This window comes from Marmota marmota, unplaced genomic scaffold (assembly GCF_001458135.2).
Source record: "Marmota marmota marmota unplaced genomic scaffold, marMar, whole genome shotgun sequence".
NCBI lineage: Eukaryota > Metazoa > Chordata > Mammalia > Rodentia > Sciuridae > Marmota > Marmota marmota.
In genome coordinates, this window is record NW_026000082.1 from 1,699,127 (window position 1) to 1,711,911 (window position 12,785).

Here is a 12,785-nt window from a genome sequence, read left to right on the forward strand (position 1 = left end):
CAATTAAAAAAAAAGAGAGAAGGAGAAGGAGAAGAAGGGAAGAATAGAGTATCTATTCAGAATTCCATCATGAGGATGAATTAGCCCAACAGTTTTGTGTTGCTCTGCTCAACATCCAAATTCCTGCAAGGAGGCGACTGACCTGGCTTAGACCACAGGCTCAAACTTGGCCAGAGGAGGGAAAAATACCATAGTGTTGTTTCCTTTGGAACTAAATACAGCTTGGAAAGGTTATTATCCAAAGGAAAATCAGAGCAGTGTTTCCAGAAGAGAACACAACGAACACTGAACATACAAAACCAGAATTCCAATGCAAGAACTAGTAACCACTTTGAACATCAATCATAGTACTGAGTTATATAATTCAGTGATATTCTTCAGAACCTGCGAAGCTGGGGTCTTTTCCCATTTACTTATTGGTCTCATATTTCTGCATAATTTTTAGTTTCTAATTTTTATATGTCTTTCCTCTCTCCTTTTAAATTGATTATTTGCTACTTTTAATTTACCTACCTTGGGCAATCTCTATCCATTTTCATCTTCTACTCACCGTGACCTAAGAAATGAAAAAAACAAGCTTATTGGACATGTGCATATGTTGAATCTATGACTAAAATGGATATGCTAAATGCCTANAGGGGGAGGGGAGGGGGAGGACGGAGGGGGAGAGAGGAGAAGAAGAATGGAATCACAACCAAGTGCTCTTTATCATTATCTCTAGATCTGAATGGGCTGAATTCTGTATGTATGCGTGTGTCTTTTCAGCTGGAATCTTGAGAAGGTATCTCTACTTTAAAATAACACACACACACACACACACACAAAAAAAAAAAAAACTCCCCCAGCAATTCTGATGCATGGTTAAATATAAATCTGTTTCCTTCCCACCTTATATTTTAGATTCTAGGCTTTAACAGATCCTGGTGATTCTGGGCATTCAATATTTTAAGTTATATATTTTTAAATCTTCCCAAAGTTTCCACCAATTCAATAGCCAAAGAGTCGTGCATAAATAGCTCGCAGCACACAGTGAGAAATAAGTGATGTAATCCTTGTCAAGAGGTTAGCATGGTGCTCAATACATGTTTCACTGTCATCACTATTGTGGTTACTATGAAAAGCTTAATGGAGAACTAACTCTCTGTTCAATCTGGACCTTGGAAAAGGAACAGGATATAGAATAGAAAAGGGATGTAGCTAATACGTTGACATTTGATTTTCTAGGCTGGAGAAATGCATGGCCAAAGACGTGGGAAAGCAGCTTGTCAGGAGCAAAGGCAATTCTTCCTTTTGTTCAGTGCACAGTCACAGGGCTACTGTACCACAAGCTCTGCAGCGTCAGGAGCTGTTTGTGTCCTCCCTGTCCACTGCTTTGCCTCAGCACTTAGCACAACCAGTACAAACAGATGGCAACATATGTTAAAGGTTCAGGGTTTTGTTCACAACTAAAAGCATATTCATTTTAGACACATCCCCAGGCAGTTTCTATGTCATCTACCAACATTTTAATAAGAACATATCAGAAATAATATGTTAACCAAGATATATTTAAGCTACAAAAATAATACATAATCAATTGTTGGGTATGTATGCTATTACAACTTTGATTGCTATTACTAGAAAATCATTGATTTGCTGTTGCTAGGAAATCAATAAATTCTTTAGTATAGAAATATCCCTTTATGCCAAAGTTTGGAATTTTAACAAAGTTTTATGGAAATATTCTTAATTTTGTCACAAATATCTGTAGTTTTCTAAACACTAAATATGGAATAAAAATTGAATAAATCTGTGTCAATTAATAAATTGTGAGCAGCCAAAAAATACCTTTGGCTAAGTTAAGCAAACAAATAGCATTTTATTAGAATGATTTAGTGCACTCCCCCAAATTAAGGAAAAATGGACAACGAGTCTTGAAAAGTCAGGGATCACAGTCTCAAGGTTCTGTACAGAAGGGAAGAATAGAGTATCTATTCAGAATACCATCATGAGGATGAATTAGCCCAACAGTTTTGTGTTGCTCTGCTCAACATCCAAATTCCTGCAAGGAGGCGACTGACCTGGCTTAGACCACAGGCTCAAACTTGGCCAGAGGAGGGAAAAATACCATAGTGTTGTTTCCTTTGGAACTAAATACAGCTTGGAAAGGTTATTATCCAAAGGAAAATCAGAGCAGTGTTTCCAGAAGAGAACACAACGAACACTGAACATACAAAACCAGAATTCCAATGCAAGAACTAGTAACCACTTTGAACATCAATCATAGTACTGAGTTATATAATTCAGTGATATTCTTCAGAACCTGCGAAGCTGGGGTCTTTTCCCATTTACTTATTGGTCTCATATTTCTGCATAATTTTTAGTTTCTAATTTTTATATGTCTTTCCTCTCTCCTTTTAAATTGATTATTTGCTACTTTTAATTTACCTACCTTGGGCAATCTCTATCCATTTTCATCTTCTACTCACCGTGACCTAAGAAATGAAAAAAACAAGCTTATTGGACATGTGCATATGTTGAATCTATGACTAAAATGGATATGCTAAATGCCTAGGCTTTGTGTCATCTACATCAGCTGCTCAGAGACTTCTCTTGCTAACATTCAGACAGTGAAATTTATACATGATATGCCATCAATTTTAAGAATGTAATATCCCTTTATAATTACTTTAAAATTCATTTTCGCCATATCATCAAAAGAAAAGAAAGGGTGAATATTTGCTCACTTTTACAAGTATAAAAATGGAGCCCCGGAGAGCTTAAGTACATTGGTGGAAAGCTAGTGTTTAGCCCCAGGTGTCCTGGTTTTCAGTCTACAAGATAGTTAATAGACTCAGCTATGTCAACATCAGAAGATCTACAGTATCATAGGTCAGAGGCAGCTTAAAACTCAAGGAATCACTGGGGGATACAATTGCAGGAAACAGAAGAGCACAGGGAAGATTCCACACATAGCTGCTAGTAGCTGCTATACATTTACAACTTGGACTACAGTATCACAAACGAAAATAGACTTTGACTTCTCTGTTTAATTTAGCAACAACTTGAAGGTACTCATAATAATTTTGTAAATCTATAGGTGGCTCAAAACCATCTTAATTAATTAATAACCTATAAAGAGTTATTAATATATTGAATGACAGAAGCAAGATTCCAGCTGGAACTATTGGCTAAAATTTAACTAAGATGAAATTTAGGGGTTGGGCTGGGGTTGTGGCTCAGTGGTAGAGTGCTTGTTAGCATGTGTGAGGCACTGGGTTTGATTCTCAGCACCATATGTACATAAATAAATAAAATAAAGGTCCATCAACAACTAATAAGAACATTTTTTAAAAAAGAAATTTAGCATGAATTTTTAAATTTCTCATATCTAAAATCCAAATTTACAAACACGGTAAAAGGAAAATCTGACTTGACAGCAATTAGATAGGTTTTGATTTACTGCAAATAAAGAAATAATAGTAACACCATTTATTTTGACATGGTGCTTGCTGGACATTATGCTAAGTACTATACATGCAGTGTCAATTTTCACAATAATTATTAAAAGTAAGCTGCATCATCTTACTGCTCCCTCCTCCTTATAGGTGAGAAAGCTGATTATTTGAGAAGTAAAAATGCCCAAGAGTCTAAAAACTAGTCAATGTTGAAACCCACAGTTAAACCTACATAAATCTATGTCTTAACCAATATATTGTGTATCTATGTCTTAACCAATATAAATGTCACTCATAAAAGACTCAAGGGAGGGGCTGGGGATGTGGCTCAAGCAGTAGCACGCTCGCCTGGCATGCGCTCGATGCTGGGTTCGATCCTCAGCACCACATACAAATAAAGATGTTGTGCCCACCGAAAACTAAAAAATAAATATTAAAAAATTCTCTCTCTCTCTTAAAAAAAAAGTTTACTAAAAAAAAAGACTCAAGGAAGTCTGTTCATAATGCATATTTAATTTGGAGAACAAAGTGCAGTTTTCAGTGAATCAAAACGTGTGTGTGTGTGTGTGTGTGTGTAGTTAGAGAAAGAGAGATATAGATATATTTTTAATATTTTTTTTAATTGTAGACGGACACAATACCTTTATTTTGCTTATTTATTTTTATGTAGTGCTGAGGATCGAACCCAGTGCCTCACACGTGCAAGGCAAGCGCTGTATCACTGAGCCACAATTCCAGCCCCAGAGACAGATATCTTTTATGGAGAGAGTCATACTTATTCTGAGAGTACTGGAAACCATGGCATATAAGTTATGAATGAGGAAGCTGAAAACAGATTCTTAGAGGTGCCTTCAAATATACAAACTTGAAACAAGAGTTATGTGTGTTGTCAAGAATTGGGCCTAACCCTGTCTCAAATTTTTTATAAAAATAGAGTGGGCAGGAGGGAGCAGGGGACATAGCTCCAGTGGTAAAGTGTCCCTGTATACAATCCTGGCATGCAACAGAGAGATAGAGGGTGGGGTTGGGGGGAGAAAGGAAGAAAGGAAGGGAGGGAGGGAGGGAGGATCGTGCCTAGGCATTGAATTTGGCCAGCCTCGATCACCTCTTCTAACCATGTGACCTTGTACCTGTTTTCTCACCTGTATGTGCATGATGATCATTCCTGGTGCTGCTGTTTGGAAGCATTAGAAACAATGCATTTGAAATGCCTTTGCACAGCCCTGGAACATGGAAAGTGATCAAAGCAAACATGGAAAGATTTGTTTTTTGTTTTTGTTTTTATTATTGCTGCTCTTTGTGGAAGTTAAAGAACAATGAACTTTGCCTCCATGTAAGGAAGAATGTTCAAAAATGGTAGCTGTCAGAGATAGTGCACTTCCCTCCCTAGGGGTACTTAGCCAGATTTCATATATGTTTAGGAGAATACTACACTGCATAGCTTGAGTTTAGGATTAGATGCTATCTGAAGTCCCTTTTAAAGAGGAGATTCTATTTAAGAAACGATCTGCTTTCTCTTACCTACAAAATGAGCTCTCTGGGCAGCGGGGAAAGCTTGATTTGAGTTGCAGCAGTAGGATGAGAGTTCAGGGAAAGATCTTCATTTTTTCCACTCCCCTTTGGGGTCAAGTCCATACCCTCTGCAGAAGTCTGACAAGGAAAAGAACTATTTGTAATCTCAGGTCAATGGGCACACTTCACAGGGGGAAGCAGCCCTGAAAGCATGGTAACTTTGGCATCGATCATGCTTTTTTTTTTTTAAGACCTATATACTTTTGATTTATAGCCCCAGCTAGATGGCCCAGAGGAATAGAATTAGGAATGGAAAGGTTGCATGTTAACTTCCTTAGCCACTCCACTCCTTCTCCCAAACTACAGCCCTGCTATTGAATTACAGCATATGTTCTGAGTTGCTTCATTTTACTACCTCACACAAGCATACCATTGGTGAATGGATTTTATCCTTTGCTTTTTTTTTTTCCCCCTTAGTGTTTGGTAGACCTGGGGTTTTGAAGATATGAGTTGCTCTTTGTTTCATCGTTTGAACTATATTTAGTAATAGCATATCTATAAAGGTGGAAAAATATTTTACTCTTACTAGAGTAAGAGTAAATTTGGAAATTCTTCAGGGATGACAAAAAGAGAAATTACAAATTGATCTCAAGTCTTAGGGAAGTGTCTTGGGCCTTTTGTTTACAGGCTAGAGAGATGAAATCTGCCTCTTTGAAGTTTTCCTCTTGACACATTTCTGGCTAGACTGAGGTAAATTGATGAGATTTTTCTAATATCACGGGATGTTATGTTTCTCTTTTGGACTTTGGAAATTGTTCACAATATGAAATTTATTAAAATCAAAGTATACTCTGTCCCAGATGCTGTTCCTCCTGCCTGTAAATCTCCTCTCCCCTTTTCCTGTTATAGTTTTATTGGTACAGTATAGTTATACACAATAATGGCTCACTGTGACATATTCATATATACATATAACATAATTTATTTTGATGCATTTGCCAGTATTTCCTCTTTCTCTTCCCTCTTCCCCTTCCTCTAGTCTTCTAGTCTTTTATTTTTCTACTTTTCTTTAGGTCTTTCCTTAAATATATTGTTTTTTCATAGAGCCTTCTCTGACTACCCTCCAACCTGCACAGTGTCTCCTATTCTATGCTTCCATAGAATTGGACCACTTTCCTTCTGCAAATACTCAAACTTTGTAGTTATGTATTTATCTATGTGATTAATTTATCTCTCTCCCCCCAACCAAAGTATAAAATACCAGTTATATCTTGCTTTCCATTATGCCCTAACACTTAGCAAAATGCTTGTACATGATAAGTGCTTAATAATATTAGTTAAATGAGTGAATGAACTAATGATATTAAATCAGAGAGAAATAAATCAATGTTAAATTCCTAACATGTTAAGTCTCTCCTAAATGTTTAAAGTCACTATAGCTTTTTTAGTACCCACATACATGAATATTGGTGAGTTGATTTTACCCTTGCTTTATTTTTCTTAATGAATGTTTGGTAGTATTGATGCTCTGAGGTCTACGCTGCCCTTTGCTTTATCTTTTTTTTTTTAGTTTATTTTTTAAGTATAGGTGGACTTATTTTATTTCATGTGGTGCTGAAGATTGAACCCAGTGCCCTACGCATGCTAGGCAAGCACCACAACCTCTGAGCCACAAACCCAACCCTTTGCTTTATCTTTTAAACTGCATAGTGGTGTATTTGCAAATGTGGAATTTTGCTCCCCATTTTTTTTTATTTTAAAAGGCATGACACTATAGGATTTTGTTTATGAATAGATCCTTCTTGGAAACATGATTTTCTGTTTGTCCATCAAAGATTCGGTCAAAGGTCTTCTGCAAACACAGGTCAACCAGATCATTTTTTTGACTGGCCATGTGGATAAACATATTCATGCACAAAGGGCATGAGCAGCATGAACATTGTACAGGTACAAGACCTGACACAGTTTCATTACTGCATTCCCCAATATTTCCTAGGATAACAATGTTTTCCAGACAGTGTTTGGGGAAAAGTAAAAATTTAACTCAAAAGGTTAACAGCAGTGGTTTTGAATCAGTCTGACAAAGATTTGCTTTTTGGTTTTGTTTTTTGTTTTTTCTATACCATGAACCCCACTCCCTTACCATAAATTCACAAGGTAGGGCCCACATCCACTATGTTCCTCATCTTACTCCCGATACCCAGCACACAGCAGGTGCTCAATAAGCAATCATCAAGTTGAATTCTACCTTATTCTAATTCTCCATGGATGGAGGCAAATTAGGAATAATCTGACCAAAAATAAATAGAAACTCTTATGTCAGCAAGAGAAGTTTGGTTATAAAATAGTATCTTGGTTACCAATCATCATGAGTACTGTCTTTCTTTACTGCTGCTGACAAGAACACTTTGGATACCCATAAATCAAACACATTCCTGAATATCAGTGATGGATCCACTGAAAGAGAAATTTGGAAAACTACTCCATTCACAATAGCCTCAAAAAAATAAAATAAAATACCTGGGAACCAATCTAACAAAAGAGGTGAAAGACCTCTACAATGAAAACTATACAACACTAAAAGAAAGAAATTGAATGAAACCTCAGAAGATGGAAAGATCTCCCATGCTCCTGGATAGGCAGAATTAATATTGTTAAATGGCCATACTACCAAAAGCATTATATAGACTTAATCAATTCCTATTAAAATCCAGTGACATTCTTCATAGAAATAGAAAAAGCAATCATAAAATTTATTTGGAAAAACAAGAGAGCCAGAATAGTCAAAGCAATCCTTAGCAAGAAAAGTGAAGCAGGAGGCACCATAATACCAGACTTTAAACTACACTACAGAGCAAAACAAAACAAAAACGGCATGGTATTAGCACCAAAATAGACATGTAGACCAATGGTACAGAATAGAAGACATAGAGACAAACCCACATAAATACAGTCATCTGATACTAGACAAAGGTGCCAAAAACATTCACTGGAGAAAATATAGCCTATTGAACAAATTGTGCTGGCAGAACTGGAAATTGATATGTAGCAAAATGAAATTAAACCTCTAACTCTCACCTGCACAAAAATCAACTCAAAGTGGATCAAAGGCTTAGACACTAGAACAAAGACCCTGTGCCTAAGAGAAGAAAAAATAGGCCCAAATCTTCACCATGTCTGCCTAGGATCTGACTTCCTTAACAAGACCCCTAAAGTGCAAGAAGTAAAATCAAAGAATCAATAAATGGGATGGATTCAAATTTTAAAAAGCTTCTTCTCTTAAAGGGAACAATAACATGAGGAAAAAGCCTACAGGTTAGGAGAAAATCTTTACCATATGCATCTCCAATAAAGCATTAATCTCTAGGATATATAAAGAACAAAAAAAACTTAATACCAAAAAAAAAAAAATAACCCAATCAATAAATGGGCTAAAGAACTGAACAGATACTTCACAGAAGAAGAAATACAGTCAATCGACAAATATTTTAAAAAGTATTGAACATCTCTAGCAATTAGAGAAATGCAAATCAAAACCACACTAAGATTTCATCTCACTCCAGTCAGAATGGCAATCATCAAGAATACAAGCAACAAAAAATATTGGTGAGGATGTGGGGGAAAGGGTACACTCATACATTGCTGGTGGTACTACAAATTGGTACAATCATTATGGAAGCAGTATGGAGATTCCTCAGAAAACATGGAATGGAACCACCATTTGACCCAGCTATCCCACTTCTTGGTTTATATCCAAAGGACTTAACATCAGCATGCTACAATGATACAGCCACGTTAATGTGGCTAACAATAGCTAAACTATGGAACCAACCTAGGTGCCCTTCAATAGATGAATAGATAAAGAAAATGTGGTATATGTATTCAATGGAATATTACTCGGCTTTACAGAAGAATGAAACTATGGCATTTGCCAATAAATAGATGGAGTTGGAGAATATCATACTAAGCAAAATAAGCCAATCCCAAAAAACCAAAGTCTGAATGTTTTCTCTAATATGTGGATGTTAATTCACAATAAGCGGAAAGCACTAGAGAATAATAGAGTCACCTTAGATTAGGTAGAGGGAAGTGAAGGGAAGGGAGGGGAGAGAATGTGGGGATAGGAAGAACAGTAGAAAGAAACAAACATTATTACTTTATGTATATATGTGACTACATAACCAATGTAATTCTACAACATGTACACTCAGAAAAATGAGAAATTATATCTCACCTATGTATGATGTATCAAAGTGCATAAATGCATTCTATTATCATGTATAACTAATTAAAACAAATTAAAAAAATTTTAAAAGACATCTTAGGAGCTAGCGCCTCTGTGGAAACTGCCCTTGGAAGCTGTTTTTGAACCATGTGAGGAAACTGTCTCCTTAATTTTTAATCACACCAACTTTACTGCACCCCAACAATTATTAGATGTCTTAATCATCTATTTTACTCAATTCATTACTTCAAATAATTCCTTGTTAAGTGTTTAAAATTGTCTAATTGTGACAAAATATTTTGGACATTTTTAAAACTAAGGGTAGGACATTCCTCCATCCTGCTGATCACTGGTATGGGATACACTCACTTGGATACCAGGGATGTTCACTGTTCAACTTCTCACATAAAGTTTAATTTCTATAATATATACATGAGTTTTCATTATAAATCTTAATGGTAAAGTCATAAGTGAGGTTGGGTTATCAGTGATACATCATTAACATTAAGATAAAAATTCTTCTGTTTACTTATTTGGGAAGGGAGTCCCCTCCACTCCTTCTACCAAATGACAGCCATGTTTATAAATTACAGTAGGAAAGGATACTATTCATTTATCAAGGTTGCCAAGAGTTGCTATTAAAAATAAGTGCTTGTTCATATGATGAAAATGAGATTAGAGCTCTTTTGAACTGTCTCGCAGGACAGAACTAGAACCAAGAGGTTAGAAGTCAGGAAAACAACTTATAATCATTGTTAGGGAAGACCAACCAAAAGTACCAAAAGCCTATTTAAAATACATAGCTGCCAGTTGCTTGGTTTCTGACTTCTGTGCTTTCAGCATAAAGGACTCACCATAAAAATCTAGAAATTATCTCCTTGGAGAAGGGGGTGAGGCAAGAGGTCGTTACTTCAGTCTCTCTGGGGCTTTTGAAACACCAATATTAGTATAGTGAGGGTTTGAAATAAGGCTACTGATTAGAAAACAATGTGCTATCCAGTAGCCAATAGAATTTGAGAGTTTCCAATAAAAATTATGGACTAAAATTTAGAGGAAAAGGGTAGCAGGGTGCCCTGGGGAGGGTAAGAAAGCCCAGGCAGGCAGAGAGGAAACATTTCCCCCCAAATAAACCCTTTTTTCATTTTGCTGGTTGTATGCCACCCTTTATAAGGTCTCCTGGCCTACTAGGACCTAATCTCACATCAAATGTCACTGCTGTGTGCTGTGTGCACAGGTTAGGCATGAGTTTCTCCATTTCACCAGCTCTGCAATAATCCTTGGGGGAGTCAAGAAGCGCTAGAACAGAAACAAGAATGAGGATGAATACAGCATTTTCTTATCAATACAAAACTGGGGTGCCCATAGGAGCTGTTCCACCTGGCCAAAACAGGTCAGCTTAACCAAATACAAATACCTGTGTATCAGATAACCACACGAGGGCATACATAGACACCCTCTGGCTGTTATTAATGGCCACCTTCACCTGAACACAATCATCCTAACTAGACTCAGTGCATTGATTTACAGAACCTTGCTCTTTCTGGGAATTTCAGGTGTAAATGTCAAATTTCTCATTATAACTCCTGATTTCTGCTCCTTCAAGAGAATCTGGGGATTAGTCATATGTTGCCAATGGCATAAATTTCAAATGCCCAGGACTGTTATATCTGGCTTCAGCCTAATTTTATAGCCCAATAACTGCTTCTCCCCTTCACAAATTCTCCTTCCTGTCACCCATTACCCCTTGTGATGTTCCCTTAACTTTTGCTCATGCCACTCTCTTCTCTGCATCATCCCAAACTCTCAAGGACACACACAGAGACACGTACTCTCAGAGATTGATCTCGTCATAGCTCAATACATACCAGTAACTCCACGCTTCACACCACAAAGACAGCCCCAGTTCATCTATAGTAGAGGTCATTGCAAACTGCAGTCTGAGGACTATGTACAAAAGCATTTCCTTTGACACAGTTAGGGTATGTAGGATGTTCAACAAAAACTTCATGAAATCATTGCCAATGTTTAAAAAGTGGAATTTTCTATATTAAAAAAAAAATCTGGACTTCCAGTTTCTTTAGAAATACTAGAGAATGATGTATCTCAGCTCACCTTTCTACATAGTCAAAAATCAGCCAGCACTGAGCAGCAGCTGTTCTCTTTCATCTGAGGCTTTGTTAACAGTTTCTAGCATTCCTGCCTTCTTTTACACCCTTGGTTTATTTATTCAGACTCCCTGGCTGAATGCTGTGGTCATTCGAATTTGCATATGCAAAACACTCATACATAAACACACACACACACACACACACACCACCACCACCACCACCACCACCACCAGGGGAACTTCAATCTCCAATCCACGTGGCTCTGTAGAGCTATAGTTCTCAGGAGGGTCCTGAGACAACAGAGCAGAAACAAGATGAACTTGCTCACATAGTGTCAGCCCATCTCCCAACCAAATGTTATCGCCTCCCTTCCTCCTATTCTAGGTAGTAATGCCAGTTCTAGTCCTCTGTGGATTTTGTTCCAACGTTTTTTATTCAAAGGCTGCAAAACAAAAATATTTACTGTGGCTCTTCCATCCATATTTTCAGTAAGTTTTTCAATTCAGAATGCCTGGATCACAGAAAAGTTGCTAAGATAGAAAAGATTGCTCCCATCTTACAACACTCCATACTCACCTTTTTCTATTGTTAACATCTTACATTGGAATGGAATTATGCTTTGGATAAAGCTCCTGTTAATGCAGAAAGTATTCAGAGGTGAAATGATTAGATTTTCATGTGGTAAGCCATTCTTATAGACTGTGGCCGCCATTAGAAGATGGCGCCGGCTTCCACTGTGGCCTGTGATAAACAACTCCTTTTATGGAGAGTTGGCGCGCAATCCCTTACCACCCTATGAGAGAGATCCACGTGGCGGCTTAGGATTGGGATGCGGGGGGCTTTATTAAGCTGTGCTTGGGCGTGGCGGGCGCGGGCGCTAGAAGAATGATACATGACTCAAGGCCTGAATAAACTGTTGAAAGAAGAATCCTGTGTCGTGTTTCCCTTGCCGGCGAGGGGTCGCGACAGTTGGTGGCCCGCACGGGGAACATATTCCTCGAACCCAGGATCCAGAACTTTCAACAGTCAGGGTGGTGCACCAGTAAGTTCCCAGGTAAGTGGGAATCCGCAAGTAAGTAGCGGGACGCTCCTCTGTAGAAAAGGAGAGAGCGGGGATTTTTGTACTTTCACTTTCATTATATCTTTGGAGACATTATGGGCGCTACCTCTTCAAGCCCAATTTTGTTGGCCCTAGATGGGCTGCTACGTTCAAAGGGACTTAAGGTAAAGCAGAGCACTTTGCAGATGTTTTGAGAGAAACTGATATAGCAGCTCCTTGGTTTGCCTTTTCAGGGAGTCTTACGATTCCTAGCTGGGACAAATTAGGGAAAGATCTAGATTTCGCTCGTGAGCAAGGCACCTTAGAGGGTGGTGTTATACCACTTTGGAATTTAGTTAGAGGATGTATAACAGATGGTAAATGCCAAGAAGCCGTGAGGGTCAAACTGTTCTTGAGCAACTACATGAGGAAAAATCTGAAGGATCACATAGTGAAGTGGCAGA

At 37.7% G+C, this 12,785-nt stretch overlaps 1 long non-coding RNA gene across 1 annotated transcript in view; it reads right to left on the bottom strand.

The window, feature by feature from the left end:
* Positions 1-1,708: 1,708 nt before the first annotated feature.
* The window catches only part of LOC107141685, a 32,481-nt gene continuing 21,404 nt past the window's right edge, over positions 1,709-12,785 (bottom strand). The window contains exons 2-4 of the long non-coding RNA XR_001503457.2: positions 4,959-5,087; positions 2,432-2,474; positions 1,709-1,754 (exon numbers count right to left, since the gene is read on the bottom strand). This is a non-coding gene — a long non-coding RNA (uncharacterized LOC107141685). The remainder of the gene's footprint in view (positions 1,755-2,431; positions 2,475-4,958; positions 5,088-12,785) is intronic.